Here is a 19820-nt window from a genome sequence, read left to right as displayed (position 1 = left end):
TAAAAGCAATTAAGTATGTTACCGTGTGAATACAATCTCACGTTTGGTAACGCTGATTGGAAATTGTTATTGGAAATATCCATGACTGAGAAAAGAAGATTGAAGGTATACATCGTTAAATATGAAGCAATAATAATATTTATTATAAAATAAAATGATAAGATAAATGAGTTACCATTGGAAATGTTAGATAACGGAGTTCTAACATTTAAATGTGAAGGATGAGTTTGTAACATTGATTTTTTGACATATTGGCACTTGATGTAGATGCGGATACGTTTTTATTTCGATGGACAACTCTTTTGAATTTGTTTGGAAATAAAAAAATTGTTATAAGAAATGGATAAATTTAAAATAATATTGTAATTTTGTAAATATTATATGAATATTAATATTCATAAATACATGATATAAAAAATGAGCATGTCAGAATTTTTATTTTACATATTTAAATGAGAGAAAAAAAGTGTAAAAACAATTAAGTAGGTTATCGTTTCCCTTCATTTTAAAAAGATGTGATGTCGATGAAGTTGTATGGATTCATACGGTCATACCTTTTTTTTATTGTCCAAGTATAACTTTCTTATTCTTCTTTTTTCTCTAGCCTGAACATGTTAGATGTTCCTATTTGAATCTGCATAAGCATATATATATATATATATATATATATATATATATATATATATATATATATATATATATATAGACACACACACACACATAAAATAGTTATAATTGAGATTAAAAACATTGATAAAGAAAGTCGTAAAATATATAATGAACGTACCGTTAGCACCTGGTTACTAACATTTGTAGAAGATGGAATTCGACCGACTAATGTAGTGTACAAATGTATTTGTTTTGTATTATCCAGATAGAAATTATTTAATTTTATCTTCTTATTAGTCTTAAAATAGTCCATGTTAATGGTTACTATCTGAAATATAAGAAAATTTATAAGTTTATACAAAAACATGATATATTCAAATTTATTGTAAAATTTAAGAATAAATAAATATTTCAAATTTAAAATAGTATGCAATAAAAACATAAAAAAAGAAAGTATTATGTATTATGTATTATCAATATTAATTTTTCTTAAAAAAAGTTGAATATATGTAGGAAATAAAGTATATTCAAACTAAGAAAATAAAACAGAAAGACACATACAATAATAAGAACAACAATGACAAAAAAGTACACACAAGAAATATAAAGACAAAGAAAATTACCATTATTTCCCTAGAGTACTAATAATAAGAACAACAACCAGAAACTGAAATATAAAGTTATATCGTTGGACTCATGAATGTGCTGACTGTATTGTCTATACCAAAAGGCTTCCGGTGAATAATTTTTTCACCTTCAAAATCCCATTTGGTTACTAATTGCTTAAATTTTTCTCCAAAAACAACCCAACAATCTTGACAGAGTAGATATTTCAATTACATAATGCATCAGGAGTTTATAGCATAACCGAGTAGATACGTGTATTTTTTTGAAACACACTAAGCTGATGTACAATATTAGTATAAAGAAACTAACCTCATGTTCTCTTTCGTGTGGTAGGGTAAGTCGATATGAAGAACGTATATTGGAGGTAGAAAAAGATTATTTGGAGGTAGTCAGACGATGCGGGAGGAGGGTGTATTGAAATTTGTTTAAGTTGATTAGTAATCAAATTTCTTACAAAATAGTTTTTGACATGTAATCTCCATAATGCAATCCCTAAAATTACGGAATACACCCTTATCTTCCATTTTTAAATCCGAATATCCAGCAAAAATAAATCAATGTAATTACAATTTATATCATACCTTATTAAGAATGTGGAGGAGTTAATCGGGTATATATTTCAAAGACTGATATCATACCTTATATAGGAAATCAGATACCATCAAAACATGCTATTAATCGGGTATGTAATTTAAACATGTACAAGTGTATTATTTGAATATTATGACATGATTCATGATACCATAAAAGGCTTGCATTTCACGCGTTTTAGTTTCTAGTCGTCCTTTTAACGTTGATACCTATAAAGATGGAGTTTATAGTATTTGGATCGAAGTAAAAAAGGTTGCAGTGGTAATGGAATAAATATGCCAATTTAAGCACTTGCATAAACAAACATGGATACAAGTTTTAACATTCTTGGCGTGCATGAATTAATAGTATTAGAAAAACAATTAAGGTCACGTTAAACCACATGAACATTTTTTTCAAAGATTCCGACTAATAAAAGAAACTTTTTTGCTATCAAATTGTAATCAGGAGTGAGATTTCAATAAGACAGTTATCATTATATAGAAAGAAAGCATACACATATTTTCTAGTTATGTGAATGATTTATAAAGTTTGATACTTCAAGGGTGTATAAAGTTTTGAAAGATGCTAGCTTGGCATATAAGTGAAAGTTCAGTTCCGTTGTGCAATAAATTACCCATATTTGCTAAACTTTCACCAATTAAATTTATTTTTATTTTCTTTTGTATACTGAGAACTTGTGTTGTGTCAAGGGACTCTTGACATGATGAATTATTTTTTGTCCATGTAACCGATGAATAGAGGTCAGATGAAGCTGCAATTTTGGGTTAAGTGCAGGTTTAAGAATATCAAAGATCCGGATTCATAAGTTGTGAATTTAAAGTACAAATTTGTTTTCAACTTTCGACTATCAAACTGTTGGTATTGACAGGCACTTCAAGTGACTTTTCACAAATAAAGAAATAACAGAGGAAGGAATTAACAAAGACTAGGCAAAGGTTTTTGTTGTGTTATTCACTTCAACAGAGGATATAATCAAAGTACACTTTGCCTGGAATTTAAAGAAAGGAAATTGCAGAAAAATAGGAACTACCAGCTACTTGCTAAAGGCCAGGGGTTATTCATCAATTCTAGAGCTGAACAAAAGGATTGAAGAAGGGCAAATTTGACATTTCACATTGTTTTCTCCTGTTACACCTTCAATACACATACATATCTCCTCTCACATATCCATTACAAATTTCCTTTCATACAATACCTCAAAGTATAGAAAAACATATTTCCAAGACTGCATGCACCGATTTCATACCCCTAGAATTTACCATTCTATTTAATTTCGTCATATTTGATACATCTTTTTCAAAGAGAAAATATACTTATAACAGGAAAAAGAAAAGTACAATGCCTTAATTGGTAATTTTTTCGAATTTTATTGCATATATATTGCTAATAAAACTCTTTAAAAACATATTTGTTTCCTTCTTTTGCACGATCAATAGACACACATATGCCACACATATATTAAAAGCAGAATAGTCTAATTACAATCATAACCCAAAAAGGAGTCTTCACTTAAGATAGAGATTAACAGCGAAAATAAACCAAGAACTATCAATGTTTGAATAGTGAACACCACGAAAAGCAATACTGCCAAAGAGAATCCAAAAAAAAAAGCAAATTCAAGAATATTTTAACATCAACAAATTTATTTTTAAAAAATGTTACATAAATATATTCCTAAACATATAATAATTATAATATTTAAATTTCATGATAAATTAATCACTACCATAAGGTAAAGTATTAGAAACAATATCAGTAACTTCTATTCTAAAAAGTAAATAGTAATAAAGTTTATTCAAACATTCAAACAAAGAAAATAAAAAAGAAACACACATACAAACACAAACTACCATTATATCCCTGTACAGGAAATTTGCGATTAAAGGGCAAATTTATTGCATAATATGTTAAAAATAAACTTGCATATGAAATGTATCAAAGTACCATTATGTCCCTATATCAACTTACAGTTTCTAAGTATACATCTAATACAAATAAAAGTAGGTTGTTATAAGTCAATTTTGGATGTATTGGGTAATTTTGGATGTATTGGGCTTAGTTGTTCATGAAACGGTTTGTTTATATTACCTAAATCCGATCATTACTGTATCCTAAAAATGACTTGAATTCTTCATAATTTTAATTTTTAACATCAACAAATTTATTTTTAAAAAATGTTACATAAATATATTCCTAAACATATAATAATTATAATATTTAAATTTCATGATAAACTAATCACTACCATAAGGTAAAGTATTAGAAACAATATCAGTAAAGGGAATTTTGCGATTAAAGGGAAAATTACCATTATGTCCCTGTACAGGAAATTTGCAATTAAAAAGAAACACACATACAAACACAAACTACCATTATGTCCCTGTATAGGAAATTTGCGATTAAAGGGCAAATTTATTGCATAATATGTTAAAAATAAACTTGCATATGAAATGTATCAAAGTACCATTATGTCCCTGTATCAACTTACAGTTTCTAAGTATACATCTAATACAAATAAAAGTAGGTTGTTATAAGTCAATTTTGGATGTATTGGGTAATTTACTGTATGTTGGATTACAATCCTATTACAACATTACTTTATCAAACTATAATACTCGAAAAAAAAAATGTATTTTAACACTAAGTGACTAATGTATAAATATGCTATGCAATTTGCAAATTGCAGAGTTAATTCTTACAGTTACAAATATGTATTTAACGATAACGGTGTTTAATTGTTTGTATTCTTTCATGTAGAATTATACTAAGCCAGGATTAAAAACAACAACATTCAAGAATGAAGAGTGTACCAAACAGATTATGCAAAAGAATGAGTATCTTTACGCGTAGAAGTTGTTGGTATTCTTTCCTGCGGACGGTCGTATATTGTAAATGAACGATTGATATCATATGTTAGAAGTATATATAGAGCACAATATGATTAAAATGACCTAATAAATAAAATTAATTGCAATTGATATAATTCCTTATTTACGAAATCGGATACCATAATAACATGCTATTAATCGGGTATGTAATGAATTAATTTAACAATGTACAACTGTATTGTTTGAGTAGAAAGTGAAACAAAACATGGCGTGATTTCTATCGATTTCTAGGTGAAACAAAGCAGGGGTATTATTGGTATTTAACTTTGGCAGAATTTAGTTGTTTTGAAGGGACACGTGGACTAATGGTTTTGTTTATTAGATAGGGAGATTCTTAATTCAAAATTTGATTCATTAATGTTCATTTAATATATTCATCTTACTTACGTCCAACTGTTACAATCCAAATTAAGCACTAAAATTTCAAAATATTGAATACCCATGATCCAAAACAGAAACGGTTACTATTCATCTAAATTACGTTGAATGAAAACCTGCATTAAATATTGAATACCTAGAATCCAAAACATAAACAGTTACAATCCCAAGTAACCACTAAAATTGATTTATAATGTTCATTAAATAGATTGATCTTTAATAACGGCTAATTCACTCATCAATTTCATATGAATTAGTCTTTGTAACTTTGTCAAACAGTCCTAGTCTTTAGGCTATGTTATTCACGTGTCAATAGTTCATGATTATATGGAGATAGGGTTGAGTTGCAGCTCCATGTTATATTGTATATAAACCCATGTAAGCAGAATGAATATACAGCGACCAGATAAGGCGGTGCGAACAGTGGAGAGAGTCAATCCATAGTAGATGATGCTTTATTGGATGGAAGTTGTAGGCGATAGAGACCCTGTTCAACATGGTCTTGGAGGATTGGTGTGCCCTGTAATGTCTTAACAAAACAACGATCATGCCAAAATTCCATAAAAACATTGTTGTCCTGTGTAAGTTGTGAAACACTCAAAAGATTTTTAGTTAGACGAGGGATAATAAATACTTTTGGTAAATGCAATGAAGTAGAGCCAAAATGAGTAATAAGTAACTGATTACCATTCCCGACTTGTAACTTGTCCTCGCGAGTGTAAGGTTCAGTGATATGCAGTTTAGTTAAGTCAGGAGTAACGTGATTAGTTGCTCCAGTATCGAAATACCAAGAGGGGTCCATGACAGTAGATGAACTATAACAATTTGCAATGTGAGCTTGACGTGGTTGATCACGATTTAGGGGACGTCGAGAGGGATAACCAGTTTGGTTCCCACGTTGCTAGCAATTGATGGCCTCATGGCCAAGTTTGTTGCATAATTGGTAGTGAAGGCTTCGACAACACAACGATTGTTGTTATCTTGTCCCCGAGAGGCGGAGCTGTTCCCTGAAGATTGTTGATGTGATCGGTGATTGATTTGATTTCGGGAGACTTGATTGGCCACATGAAAAGATGAAACCGGTGAAGAGGGAGTTGGCACAGGTAGTTGTGTGATAGCTTGGCGAGAAAGATCATGATCAAGGTGTGCCTCTTCTTGAAGAAGTAATCCAACGAGATCATCAACAGAGGTTGTATCGGATTGCATCAGAAACACAGTAGCAAAGGAGCTATAAGAAGAATCAAGCCCATGAAGGATGTATGCAACGCTTCACAGAAATGTAATAGCACACAATATATATCAAACTACTCTTTGATTAATTTGGAAATATAACTCAAAAACCAAATTAGTTTATAGTGTGTTTTTGTTTCTCTGTGTTGGTGTGTATTACCCTCTTGATAATGCACTGTATTTATAAGATGGACTAAATCATTTCCAATCCTATAATAATAAACATGAGACCCAACCAACTTGTTGGTGTCCCCTACTTTATTTGTGGGTGGAAGACATGAGTGGAGTGAAATGAGGAATTAGGATTCCAACAATCACCCCCGAATCTCTAAGTCCTTCTAGAGATGTCTTCAATCCCGATCAAGTCCCGCATTATCTTGAACTTGGTTCGAGCCAACGGTTTTGTGAGAATGTCTGCCTTTTGTTCTTCACCTGGAATGTACTCCACCTCCACTTGTTCCTTTTCAACGCAATTACGAATGAAGTGAAACCTAGTGTGAATGTGTTTACTTCTTCCGTGAAAAACGAGATTCTTTGTTAGTTCGATAGCCGACTTGTTATCAACTCTAAGAACCACCTTCTCTTGCGTTTTGTTCAAGATTTCTCCCAGCAAATCTTGAAGCCATATTGCTTGACATGCAGCCGCAGTGGCTGCCATGAACTCTGCCTCGCAAGATGATAAAGCAACAGTATCTTGCTTTTGCGAACACCATGTTATTGGAGACAACCCATAGTAGAAAATATGACCAGTTGTGCTTCTTTCGTCATCTGGATCAACATTATGACTACTATTACTGTAACCAATTATTCGATTTTGTCCCATCCTCTCGTACTTGATTCCGTATCCCGTTGTTCCTCGTAAATACCTTAGGATGTGTTTGATTGCAACACCATGTGATTCTCTTGGATCTTGCATGTATCGACTAACAACTCCAACCGCATATGCCATATCGGGTCTTGTCTGCAAGAGATATCTAAGGCATCCTACCAACTTTTGGTATTGTGTCGGGTCGATTTCGGGTTCATCTTCAGCCTTCGACATTTTGGTTCATGGATCCATGGGAATGTGGGTAGGATTGCAATCATGTAAACCGGCTTCCTTCAGAATGCGTTGTGCATACGCTTCTTGGTTTATTGTAATCCCCGATTCATCCTGTTTGACTTCAATGCCCAGGTAGTAAGTTAATCTTCCAAGATCAGACATCTTGAAGTTCTTGTACATTTCAAATTTGAACCTTTTGATCATGCTCAAATTTGTACCTGTGACAAACAAATCATCAACATAGATTGCTAAAATTAGCAAGTTGGATCCTTCGTTCTTCCGGTACACCGATGGTTCTTTCATGCACTTGTGAAATTTCATTCCTTTCAAAATCCCATCAAGTTTCGTATTCCATGCTCTCGGTGCTTGTCTAAGACCATATAGTGCTTTTGAAAGATGGTACACCTTGTGCTCGTCGCCTTTCCTTATGTAGCCTTCCGGTTGATACACATAGACGGTTTCTCTCAACTCTCCATGTAAGAAAGCCGTCTTGACATCCAAGTGGTGAAGCTCCCATCCATTGGTAGCGGCTAAGGCAATGAGAAACCGTATGGTTTCGATGCGAGCTACCGGAGCAAATACTTCTTGAAAGTCAATACCAGGTTGTTGTACGTACCCTTTAGCAACCAATCTTGCCTTGTGTTTGTTTATGGTGCCATCTGCATTTTTATTCAACTTGAACACCCATTTGAGTCCAATGGGCTTCACCCCTATAGGCTTGTTTACGAGAGACCAAGTATTGTTCTTGTTGATCGAATTGATCTCTGTATTCATGGCTTTGACCCATTGTGGTTCTTTCTTTGCCTCTTCAACCGATACCGGCTCGTCATTGGTTGCTACGAGAAGTTCTTCAATATCATCAACATAAAGTACATAACCTCGTAATCAAATTGGAAGCACCTTTGGTCTTGTGGGCCTTTGGTTTTGAACATTGTTTACGTTGTTGTTGACCGGACTTGGTTTCTCATTTTCTTGTACCTCCACTCCGTCTTCAATCTCGTGATCCGATTCGTTTGGTTCAATTGGTTCGTTGTTTACATCGTTTCCTTGGTTGTTGTTTGCCTTATCTTCCGGTAAATCCCATGGTACTATGAATGATCCTGGTTCTTCATTGTCGGGTGTAGCTTCGTTAACCCAATTCCACCCTTTGGTTTCATTAAAAATAACATCTCGACTTACGATTATTTTTTGTGTAACCGGGTTAAAAAGACGATAAGCTTTCGTACCCGGTTCGGAACCAAGATGCACCAGTGGTCTTGATCTATCATCCAACTTCTTCACGTTTACCGGTTCAACTTTTGCATACGCTAGACACCCAAAGATGCGTACGTTCTCCAAATTAGATTTTCTTTTATACAACTTCTCGTACGGAGTTGTATTACCAAGTACTCTTGTGTAAACACGGTTGATCAGGTTTGTGGAGTGTTTTACCGCTTCTCCCCATAGATAGTTTGGAACATGCATCGCCTTCATGATACTTCGTGTCATGTCCATAAGTGTTATGTTTCTTCGTTCCACAATACCGTTTTGTTGTGGTGAATATGGGGCGGTAAGATGACGTTTGATTCCATTTAGATCACAAAATGAATTGAACTGGAGTGAGGTAAACTCACCCCCTCGATCATTTCGAAACACCTTCAAAGACTTTCCAAGCTCATTTTCCGCCAAAGCTTTGAACTTTTTGAAGTGTGAAAACGCCTCACTTTTCTCTTTTAAGAGAAAAATCCACATATACCGTGAAAAATCGTCAATTAGTGTGAAAATGTACCGATTTTGACCCTTCGCTGACGGTGTTATCGGACCGCATAAATCACCGTGAACTAGCTCCAATGGCCGTGTTGCTTTGTACGTCGTCATTAATGGAAATGACTTTCTTGTTTGCTTGCCCACCAAACAAGACTCACATAATTGATTTTCATTGTCAAAATGTGGTAACCCTTTAACTAGACCATTCTTGGACATCTTCTTCATAGACTCGAAATTGATGTGCCCAAGTCTTGCATGCCAGCGCCACGTGTCTTCACTTACTCTTGAATGAAGGCAAATAGGTACTCCAATGGGCAACTGTATTTTATAAAGGCGGTTTGGAGTTCTTTGTACCTTCATTAATAAGCAGTTGTCGGCATCATGCATTGTCAAATAGTTGTCTTTCATCCGAATATCGCACCCGGCTTCGGTTGCTTGTCCGAGACTGAAAATATTATTTTTCAAATCCGGAATAAAATAAATCTCCGTTATCAATCGTTGTTGCCCCGATTTTCCTTGGAAAACAATTGAGCCTTTCCCTTTTATTTCGACACACGAATTATCACCGAATTTGACCTTTCCGGTTATTCCTTCGTCGAGTTCGGAGAAAAATGAACGATTTCCCGTCATGTGATTACTCGCCCCGTTGTCCAAATACCACACATCGTTGTCTTGTGAGTTGTATTTGGATGACATCACCTTTTCTTCATTTAGAAACACTTTTTCATGAAAAAATACAGTTTCATCAGCGTCGTCTTGCTCGGTGAAATTGCTTTCTTGGAATTTTTGAATTCGTTCCGGACATTTGGATGCGTAATGGCCCGACTTATCACATCTGTAGCATATAATCTTCGACAGATCTTTTTTCGGGTTTCGGTTTGAGTCTGAATTGGAATTGGGCCGGTTATTGGGCTGTTTGGGCTTATTATTGGGTTGGGTCGATTTTGACCCGGATCCAACGGTTGACCCGGATCCGCTACCCGACCCGCTTGAGCCGTTTCGATTAAAGCTTCCCGACTCGGTGCCATTAGAACCCTTCCCCCGTTTTCCCCAATTCGTCTTCCCCGACGATCCAGAACCTCCTCCGCCATCATTTCTCCATCCGCCACCACCACTCGTTCTAGCCATCAACACCTTTTGTTGCCCGTCTCCGTCCTCATCTGCTTTGATTCTTTCTTCATATGCTTTCAGACGTCCTACGACGATCTGAATGAACCGGTGAGGTACCACCGTCAAGAGTTTCTTCACGAGTTTCGTTTCTCCGATGGGTTCTCCCAGTGACGTTGACTTCGAGGCGATTCCAGCGAGCTTTCCGGCGAAAGCGTCTATCGTCTCTGTCTCCTGCATCTTCAGTCGGTCTAGATCGGCGGTGAGTGTTTGAAGTCGGGCCTCTTTTACTCTGTCGGCTCCAACATGTCGAGCCCTAATCGACTCCGAGAGGACCATCGCTTTATCGACGTCCCCTATATGCATTATCAAGCTCTCAGGGATTTCTTGATACAGCAATCCCATGGCAAGGTAATTCTTTTCTTCATTTTCTTCTCCTGGATCAATTACTGACCAGCTTTTATGAATTCGTAGGACAACTTTCATACGGAGGGACCAGACCATGTAATTGGTCTGGTTTAGCATTGGGCAAGCCACTGATGTGGTTCCAATTTCTTTGATTCTGACCGGAGGTGTAGCAGCACCGGTACCTCCAGCATCTTCAACGTATGACATCTTCTTTTACTGGTGTCCTTCTTGATCACCATGTATTGAATTCAAGGCCCCTGTTCTTGAGCTCTGATACCAATTCACGCTTCACAGAAATGTAATAGCACACAATAAATATCAAACTACTCTTTGATTAATTTGGAAATATAACTCAAAAACCAAATTAGTTTACAGTGTGTTTTTGTTTCTCTGTGTTGGTGTGTATTACCCTCTTGATAATGCAATGTATTTATAAGATGGACTAAATCATTTCCAATCCTATAATAATAAACATGAGACCCAACCAACTTGTTGGTGTCCCCTACTTTATTTGTGGGTGGAAGACATGAGTGGAGTGAAATGAGGAATTAGGATTCCAACAGGATGTATGCAATTAGGTTGTCTTCAGTGACTGGAATGAGGTTTGCAGCTAAAGAGTCAGCGATTTGGTGCTTTTTCTCAAGATAATATATATCATGGAAAGGGAGCCTTTTGTCATTGTTTGTAATTGACTTCTGAGGGCTAAGCGTTGGGCTCGTGTTTGGGTCTGAAAGGTCCGTTGCAGAATTTTCTAGGCCTCTTGAGCGGAGGTTGACCTAGCGACAAGGGCAAGGGTTTTGTCCGTGAGGTTGAATTTCATCCAAAGAAGGACAAAGCGATCCTTTTTCCAAGTGATTTGGTACAGGAACATAATTGGGGGAGGCTTCTCCATTTGCGCCGATAGCAGGAGCAACAACCTCAGCAGGAGGGGTGAGATTGAGAATGAAAGAATCCAGGTCAAAGCATTCAAGAGCAGAGACAACAGTTGTGCGCCAAAGGAAGTGATTTTGTCGATCAAATTTTATGCTGCTTGAGGGTATTTGGAAATTGAAATTGGTGCAAGCGATTTAGTCTGCAGGAAGGAATTGTTGATTTGTGGGTTGCGACATGGTGGAAGTACGCAAGAGAAAAGAGACAGAGAAAAAAAATCATATGTGTTCTTACTACTCTGATACCATATCAATTTATCAAGAGTATTGATTGAAGTTCACTGTATATTCATTCTTCTTATATACAAAAGGGGAGTGATTCGTACACAACATTTTTTTGTCATACACAACAATTTATGCATTATAGAGTTGTACAATACAACACTATAAAACACAAATTGTTGTGTATGGAGAAAAAGTGTTGTGTACCAATCAGTTCTGGTCCCTATACAAAATAACATGGAGCTGCAACTCAACCCTATCTCCATATAATCAGGAACTATTGACACGTGAATAACATAGCCTAAAGACTAGGACTGTTTGACTAAGTTACAAAGATTAATTCATATATATATATTTAACTAAGTTAGAAAGACTAAGGCCCTGTTTGTTACATGGCTGACCGAGTCGGGTCAGACGTTTTTGACTGACTCGGTCATCCAAAACAGTTTGGTAAATCAATTTTGTCCATCTTACTCGGTAAGAGAGGTCTGAGCCGGTAAGAAGAAAACAATTGACTGACTGAGAAAGGAAGAAGCGTTTCCAAGTTGTGCCCTCCTTACGATTCGTCTTTCACGCCTCCTTCATGAGTTTGTTTTTTAAACCGATTCTTGAAATCGATTCTTCCAGCCCCTTCAATCGATTCTTGAAATCGATTCTTCCAACACCTTCAATCGCAGGTTCTCCTCTTCTCATCGGGTACGCATTCTCCTCTTCTCATTAGGTACGCATTCTACTTTCTTCATCCTCTTTCAGCGGCTCCTTTGTGCTCTTAATTCATGAAATCGATTTCATAAAAGTTCCAATTTTTACTGTTGAGAGGGATAAACATTGAAGAGGGAACAAGTTTGGGTCTGTGATTGTGAATACCAGAGATGAAAAGAAAGATGGTAACACAACCATCAACAATGAGATTAAGGGCACTAGTGGAAGAAGAAAAGTTATGAATGTTCCATCAAGAGGTAGGGAATTTACTGCTCATGATGATATTTTGTGACAATGATAGCCCAAATTAAAATATAATGATCTGATAAGATGATTTGTACACCACGAAGTTATAAGTCTTGTATATTGTTCTTGATTTGAGGATTCTTGGAGTAGTAGCCTAGAAGAATATGAGTTTCTTGTGGATTGTCAGCAATTGTAAAAGTTTGTAACAAAATTAATAATAATTTGATGGTAGATTAATAGTTGCTCTGTTGGGGTTTTGATTTTTGAGTTGTGTTGTTTTGCAATAATTTGTTTGGATTTTATATTAAATGAGCATATGTATGTTTTTATAATTATTCAACAACTTCAACCATGCAAGGTAAAATAGTCATTTTTCATCGGTCAGAACATTCAGTCAGATGTACAATCAAACAACATGATTTCTTACTCAGTCAGAATTTATTACCAGACAGATCTTTCCGAGTCAGCACTTTCTCAATCAGCAACTACCAAACGAGGCCTAATTCATATGAAATTGATGAGTGTATTAGCCGTTATTAATCTTAATTACGTCGAATTATTACAATACCAATTAATCAATAACTTTTGAAAGTTTTGAATCCCATATTCAAATAAAATTACGTTAATTTTTTTATATTATTCTCAGAAGAGATTAAAGGCTTCAAAGACATATTAACTTCTTTGTAACTGTCTGTATTCATAACAATCAAGAACACGTAGATTGGCAAGTTACATCATTAATACCAATAATTCTATCATTGATACCAAGAACACGGAGATTTGGGGGTCAAACAGACAAATTATTCCAAATTGTGACATCCGTCAAATTTTGGTCAACAAAAGTCAACAATGGTCAACAAAAGTCAATTGTGCGTATATTAGGTAAAAAAGGCGAAATATCATTTTCGTAACATTCCTGTTAGAACAATGTTCTATTAGGATCGTTAGATTCTATGCAAGCAAACAGTTAAGAATGTAATCAAGAACACAAGAATGGCTTTGAATATGTCGTATGATTAATACTTCAACACCTCAGAAGAGCTCGATTAAGAACTTCAACTGTAGAGGCATTTAGGGTTACAAAACAATGAACGTAATAATCAACATCGTCTAATGCATACATGCATGCATATTTATAGTATAACCCTAACAGATAAACAATTCGGATACAAAACAAAAAGCCCAAGACGCAACACAATTAGACTCAACAATCTCCCCCTTTGCGTCAATGGGACCGAAAGCTCACTTCGGTTGAGCTGCAGAAGTCTTCTTTATTGTTTTGAACACCTTCGGAATGATAGCCAGCAAATGATAACGGAACGTTATGTACCACCGAAGCATGTCAGTAAAATTCTTCTTGTCAGCCTCTGAGTTCTGCTTGCACCGATGTATAATGTTGATGATGTGCTCCAAGTAGTCAGTTGAAAATAAATGTTTATCAACAAGAGCGAACAAAAATTTGTGAGCTTCGCCTTTTGTAAACATCACAGTGAGATGTTTTGAATCTATTTGGCCCATCTTCATCTTATTCACATCTCCTGGTTTTGATGTTGGCTTGATGGTCGGTTTCTTGTTCATTACTTTCGCTATCTCTTGATCCATAGCTGCGACCTCATGGATGTAAGAAGCCAACATCCTCTTCAAGTGCTCCAAAATTGGTTCGTATTCCCTCGGATTTGTAAGCAGAATATTGAATAATAAAATCCAATCATGAGGGTTTAGATTCGAAAGATCTGCTAGAGATATAATCGACACCGAGTTTGCAGAACCTCGTGTGATTTTGACAGTGATTATTTTCTGTGCGCTCCATGTCATGTACTGAGGTTGTCCATACTTCAGATAGAAATCAATAAGCTCTCGGTCAACCTTTGGATGAGGAAAAGGAACCTCAGCAGTCGAATCAAAGCAGTGGAACGTGAATGCTTTTCGTGTGATTGGCATATCGAACTGCGAGTCCTTAGATTTATCACAGTCAAACAAAGCAACAGGTTCCAACCAATAAATACTTGGAAACTCTATAGCTTGATTGATAAGTGCCTCTTTAGTCCATAAGGGAAACAAGGCCTTCTTGCAGTTCAAGGCTTCTTCTTCTTCGTTGTTTCTCCTTTCCCTCTCCTCTGCTTCCCTTGCAACCTTCAAGGTTTCATCAAGCTCTGTATCTCTCTTCTTTCGCTTGAGAGCCTCAGCAATAGTTTCATCAGATTCATCATTGCTATCATCATCAATCTCCTTTTGTTTTTCTTGTGGACCAGAACCTCAAGCTACATTATCCTTCAGTTCGGTTGTAACTTTGACCTTCGGTTGAACAGGTTCGGTTTTAGTCTTAACCTTCGGTTGATGAGCACCCTCTCCCCCTTGTTGTGGAGCAATAAATCTCTCCGAAACACCCTTCATCTCGTGTAACAATGCAAGGGCGGGAAGAAGTTTTGTTGTAAGATGATTCCGAATGGTCAAAGTGAGGATAGGATCATGAGCACCAAGAATGTTAGTGAGCATATCCTTCACATCCCTTGCACAGCTACGGAAAACAGCTCTTTCGGTTTTCAATAAAGAAATTTCTTTTTCTGCGTGGGCGAGCTGCACTTTCTGTACTTCAACTACGGATGTTTGTCGAGCCAGTTCTTCTTTTAAAGCACTTTCTTTGGCCAGATCAGCGTGAAGAGATTCAAGTCTAGAATTCACTGAACTGATAAGTGAAGAGTTCTCGGCTTGGATGGAAGAACGCACATCCTCAAACTTTGTTTGTTCTTCTTGAAGAGACTTGGACAAAGAATCAACAGAAGCATTTGCCTTTGCTGCATTTGTATCAGCATGCCCTTTAAGTGACTCAAGAAAAATCTGAGTACTATGTACAATTTCAGTAACATCAGAGGTGGCCTTTTGGCAAGAGGAGGTAGACGCATTAACAGCTTTGGTGGATTTGTCAATTGACTCAGTATATTGTTCAAGAGCAGTGTCCAAAAAGGCTTTAAGCATAACACCACTGTAGGACTTGTTGTCTTCAATCAACTTATCCAATTTCTCATGAATGCTTTGCAAGTGTTGACGTGTTACAGGAGCATCATCATCCTCATCAGTAGGAAGCCGATAGGGACTGAAGTATGTAGAATCATACTCATCATTAGCACCACCGAGAGTGGCACCGGAGTCGGTTGAAGGTGAGGGTGAAATGGGTGTAGAAGTAACTAGGGGTTCTGTTTTAGTAGTCGCCCCCGTATCAGATACGTTGACTACTACTGTCGGTTCAGGAATAGTGGTGGTAGTGGATTGGGAAAAAATAGGAGTTGGGATTGGAGTTGTAGAAATAGGAATAGACGAAATTGGTGGTAAAGTTGTTGTTTGAGATGTGGTAGATGGGGGAATAGGAGGAACCGAAACTGAAACTGTCTGTTTCGGTGATAGAGGTGGGGTTGGAAGTTTGTTATGAGCAGATTCGGTTGGAGTAGGAGATCTGGGAGGAGTGTTACCTCTCGGTGAGTCATGATGACCTTCTTCTTCTTCCTTATCCTCATCGTGTTCAGAACTTGGAGGAGTAGGACTCTTGGATCTTTTCGCCATCTTTTTGATCTTCTTCGGTTTAGAAGAATCTCCTTGCTCAGACTTTCGTTTCTTAGACTTGGCAGTCTTAGACTTAGCATCATCTGTTGGCTCTTTCTTTGTAGTAGTCCGTTTCCCTCGGTTACTCGGCTTGTCCAGAGCATCTAGGGCAGCCTGCTGTTCAGCAGAAAGGACTCTCGGTTCCTTGGGAGGAATCTTTCGATATTCAGCGAAGAGCTTGCTCGCGGTTGTAACACACCTGTACATTGTCTCTGGGATAGAGCCAATGTGAGGGAACTTCTTTGGATCAGAAATTATAATCTTCTTGGTGTGAAAGGTAGCAATAGACGCAACCATGGCATCCTTCATTATCGGAATTTCCAACTGATTAATCGCCCGTCGTGTAATAAGGGTCCATAATCGTGCACATGAAATTTCAGAATGCCTCGTGGACGTGTTGAGGCTTTGAACCACTTGAGACCAGATAATACTCCCGTAATCAAGATTGAGACCATTGTAAAGACCGTAGAGAAGGGTTAGAAAACCCTTGCTGGTGCCATCAGATCCAACACTTCGTTCTGCCAAACTCTTGATAAGAAGAGTAAGCATTCCATTCCATGGAGACGGTAGGCACGACTTCTTAACCTTTGCTATCGTGGTAAGCATGTCAGTGTAACCCATCTCATATAGCATTGAGAAAAGTTGATTTGTGGTGATGAAGTCAGGGGAAATTACAGATGAATCGACAGCCAGGTGCAAAAGGGAACAAAATCTCCCTTTTGACATAGAAGCTTTATGAGAGTGGATTTGGAAGTACATGCGTTCCTTGTTCTTGTCATAAGAAGCAGTAGAGTAAACCTGCGGTAAAAGGGACATCGGAACAACTTCCACCTGGGTTAGGGCTATAACAAATGGTGAATATTTCAAACATTCAACCACGTGTAGCATATAAGCATCGTATAGAAACGGATTGAGTTCAATAATCAAGTTCTGATTAGGCTTGATCGAAAGCAATGTAGACGAAGCAGTCTGATCGTGAATTGATGAAGAAGTCGCCATTGTTTATCGTAGGAAGAAGATGAACAGTTTGAACTTCCTTTGTAAGTGAGAGAATTTGGTGCTGGTAAAAGACAAACAAACGTAGAAACCCTTTATATATCGTTTCCAGGAGAGAGAAAAATCATCATGATAATGACGCGATCACTAAAACGTCGCCTGAAAAAGCGCGATGTGACAGGTTGGTTACTCCCAGGTATACGTCAGCACGCGTGGGTAGCTCGACCGTTCAAATTCACGCGCCTAAATCCTTATCCTCAATCGTCGTTTGAAATTCAGTTTCGCTCCAAGATGTAGAATTGCCCCTGTTTCGCCAAAAAAATAAACACAAATCGAACCAACAGCAACCAGAATGTTGGAAAATTAAAATTTTTGTGCAATAGAGTGACAAAAGATAAAGAAATAAAGCAAATGTGTATTGGATGTGAGTGATGTCTATTAGAAGACATAAAGCAGGGGATTCTGGGCAAGAATCGCTTCCTTCAAAGTCAAGAGAGACTTGAAGTGCTTGTGTAGGTTCCCGTGAAATCACGATCAAATGTTTGTAGAGAAACATTGAAAGGCTTCTTTTTAAGTCATAGGCTTAAGGTGGCTTATCTTCAACCGAACGTCGACTCTTAACATAAGACCGAACATTGGAAGAAGTACTTGTGAGACCGATGTGGTCTGTTGAACAAGTAGGAAGGATATATTTTATAGTGACTAAAGAAGATATAGAAATCTCAAAAACAAAAAGAAACTGGATCTTTATGGGAAGAAAAAGCCTTGGTGTTAGACAAATTCATAAAAGATCACTCAAAAATAAAAATGAGATTTCATTAGGTAACCAGTAAGATCTTGAATATTAAAATTCACTGTCAATTCGTTGTTGGTGTTGGATTGTGGGTTTCACTCAGTACGTGGTATCCGTATCTAAGATCATGAACACAGATTTTGTGCAACCATAAACCTCAGTGGTAAAGACTGAGAGTCTCAAGGGTTACAGTGATGAACCGAAAGTTGATGGAGAAAGTAAGGAGGGTGGCTAAAGAACCGAAAGTACCTTCTACTATATAGACGTGACAAAGCAGAAAAACTCTTAACTCATATGAGAAGAGTAAGGTAGCTCTAGACTGAGTTGATTTTAAGAGCCTGATTGGGAAGAAACGATAGGTAGAGATCGAATCATTACGTCCCTGCTTGAAGTCGTAGAGGCATTGGTCAACATGCAGCAGCATGCTTCTAGGGACCCTTAACTAGTTCTTATTTAAATGATTATACCTTCCTTAGCTCCAAACTCTGTTATACTGGTATACTTGGGACCTATGTAAAAGAACAAGCAAACAAACACACCACAAAACCAAAACAAACAAACAAAAACAAGAAAAATATTTTTAAGGGTTGAGTTTTTCTGAAAAATAATAAAAACTGAAAAAGAAAATATTTTTGGATTTTTGAAGTTTTCTGAAAAATAATAAAAACAGAAAAATAAAATATTTTTGGATTTTTGAAGATTTTCTGAAAAATAATAAAAACAGAAAAAGAAAATAAAGTTGCATAAAACACACTTTGAACAAAATTTACAACCGAAACCTTATCTTAAAGGAATGAAGCGAAATAGACCGAGCGGTCGGTTCATTTCGGTTCCTTAAAATTCCAGAGCCGAAATAGACCGAGCGGTCGGTTCATTTCGGTTCTCGAAAATTATGAAGCCGAAATAGACCGAGCGTCGGTTCATTTCGGTTCCTCAAAATTCCAGAGCCGAAATAGACCGAGTGGTCGGTTCATTTCGGTTCCCGAAAATTATGGAGCCGAAATAGACCGAGCGTTCGCTCCATTTCGCTTGTCTAATGTTTAGGTGTTGAATTAAGGATTCGGTACCGACTCTGCTTCCATCATTCCTAAGCCTTGCAGAATTTTATTGAAACTCGCTTCAGGTAAGGCTTTAGTGAATATGTCGGACAATTGATCAGAGGATCGAACAAAATGCACTTCCACGTTCCCATCTTCTACGTGATCCTTGATGAAATGATATCTAAGTGCAATGTGCTTAGTCTTTGAGTGTTGTACTGGATTGTGACAAATCCTTATTGCACTTTCTGAGTCACAATAGAGAGGAATCTTCTTCATACTTAGCCCGTAATCTCTTAGTTGACTTTGAATCCAAATGACTTGAGAAGTACAAGATGCTGCAACAATATACTCAGCTTCGGCTGTTGAAAGTGACACGCAGGTTTGCTTCTTGGACTGCCAGCTAACCAGTTTCCCGTCAAGAAATTGGCACCCACCTGTAGTGCTCTTTCGGTCCAGACCACATCCTCCAAGATCAGCATCAGAAAAGGCTTGAATGAAGAAACCAGATCTAGCAGGATACCAGAGACCGAGAGATGAGGTTCGCTTCAGGTAACGGAAAATATTTTTCACCGCCACCATGTGAGGTTCTCTTGGATTAGCTTGAAACCTAGCACAATAGCAATCAGAAAACATAATGTCCAGTCTACTAGCTATTAGATACATAAG

Source organism: Lactuca virosa, chromosome 3, assembly GCF_052849685.1.
Source record: "Lactuca virosa cultivar CGN04683 chromosome 3, Lactuca_virosa_CGN04683_v6, whole genome shotgun sequence".
Taxonomy (NCBI): domain Eukaryota; kingdom Viridiplantae; phylum Streptophyta; class Magnoliopsida; order Asterales; family Asteraceae; genus Lactuca; species Lactuca virosa.
The sequence above is the reverse complement of the archived record's forward strand: the minus strand, read 5'-3'. Positions refer to the sequence as shown.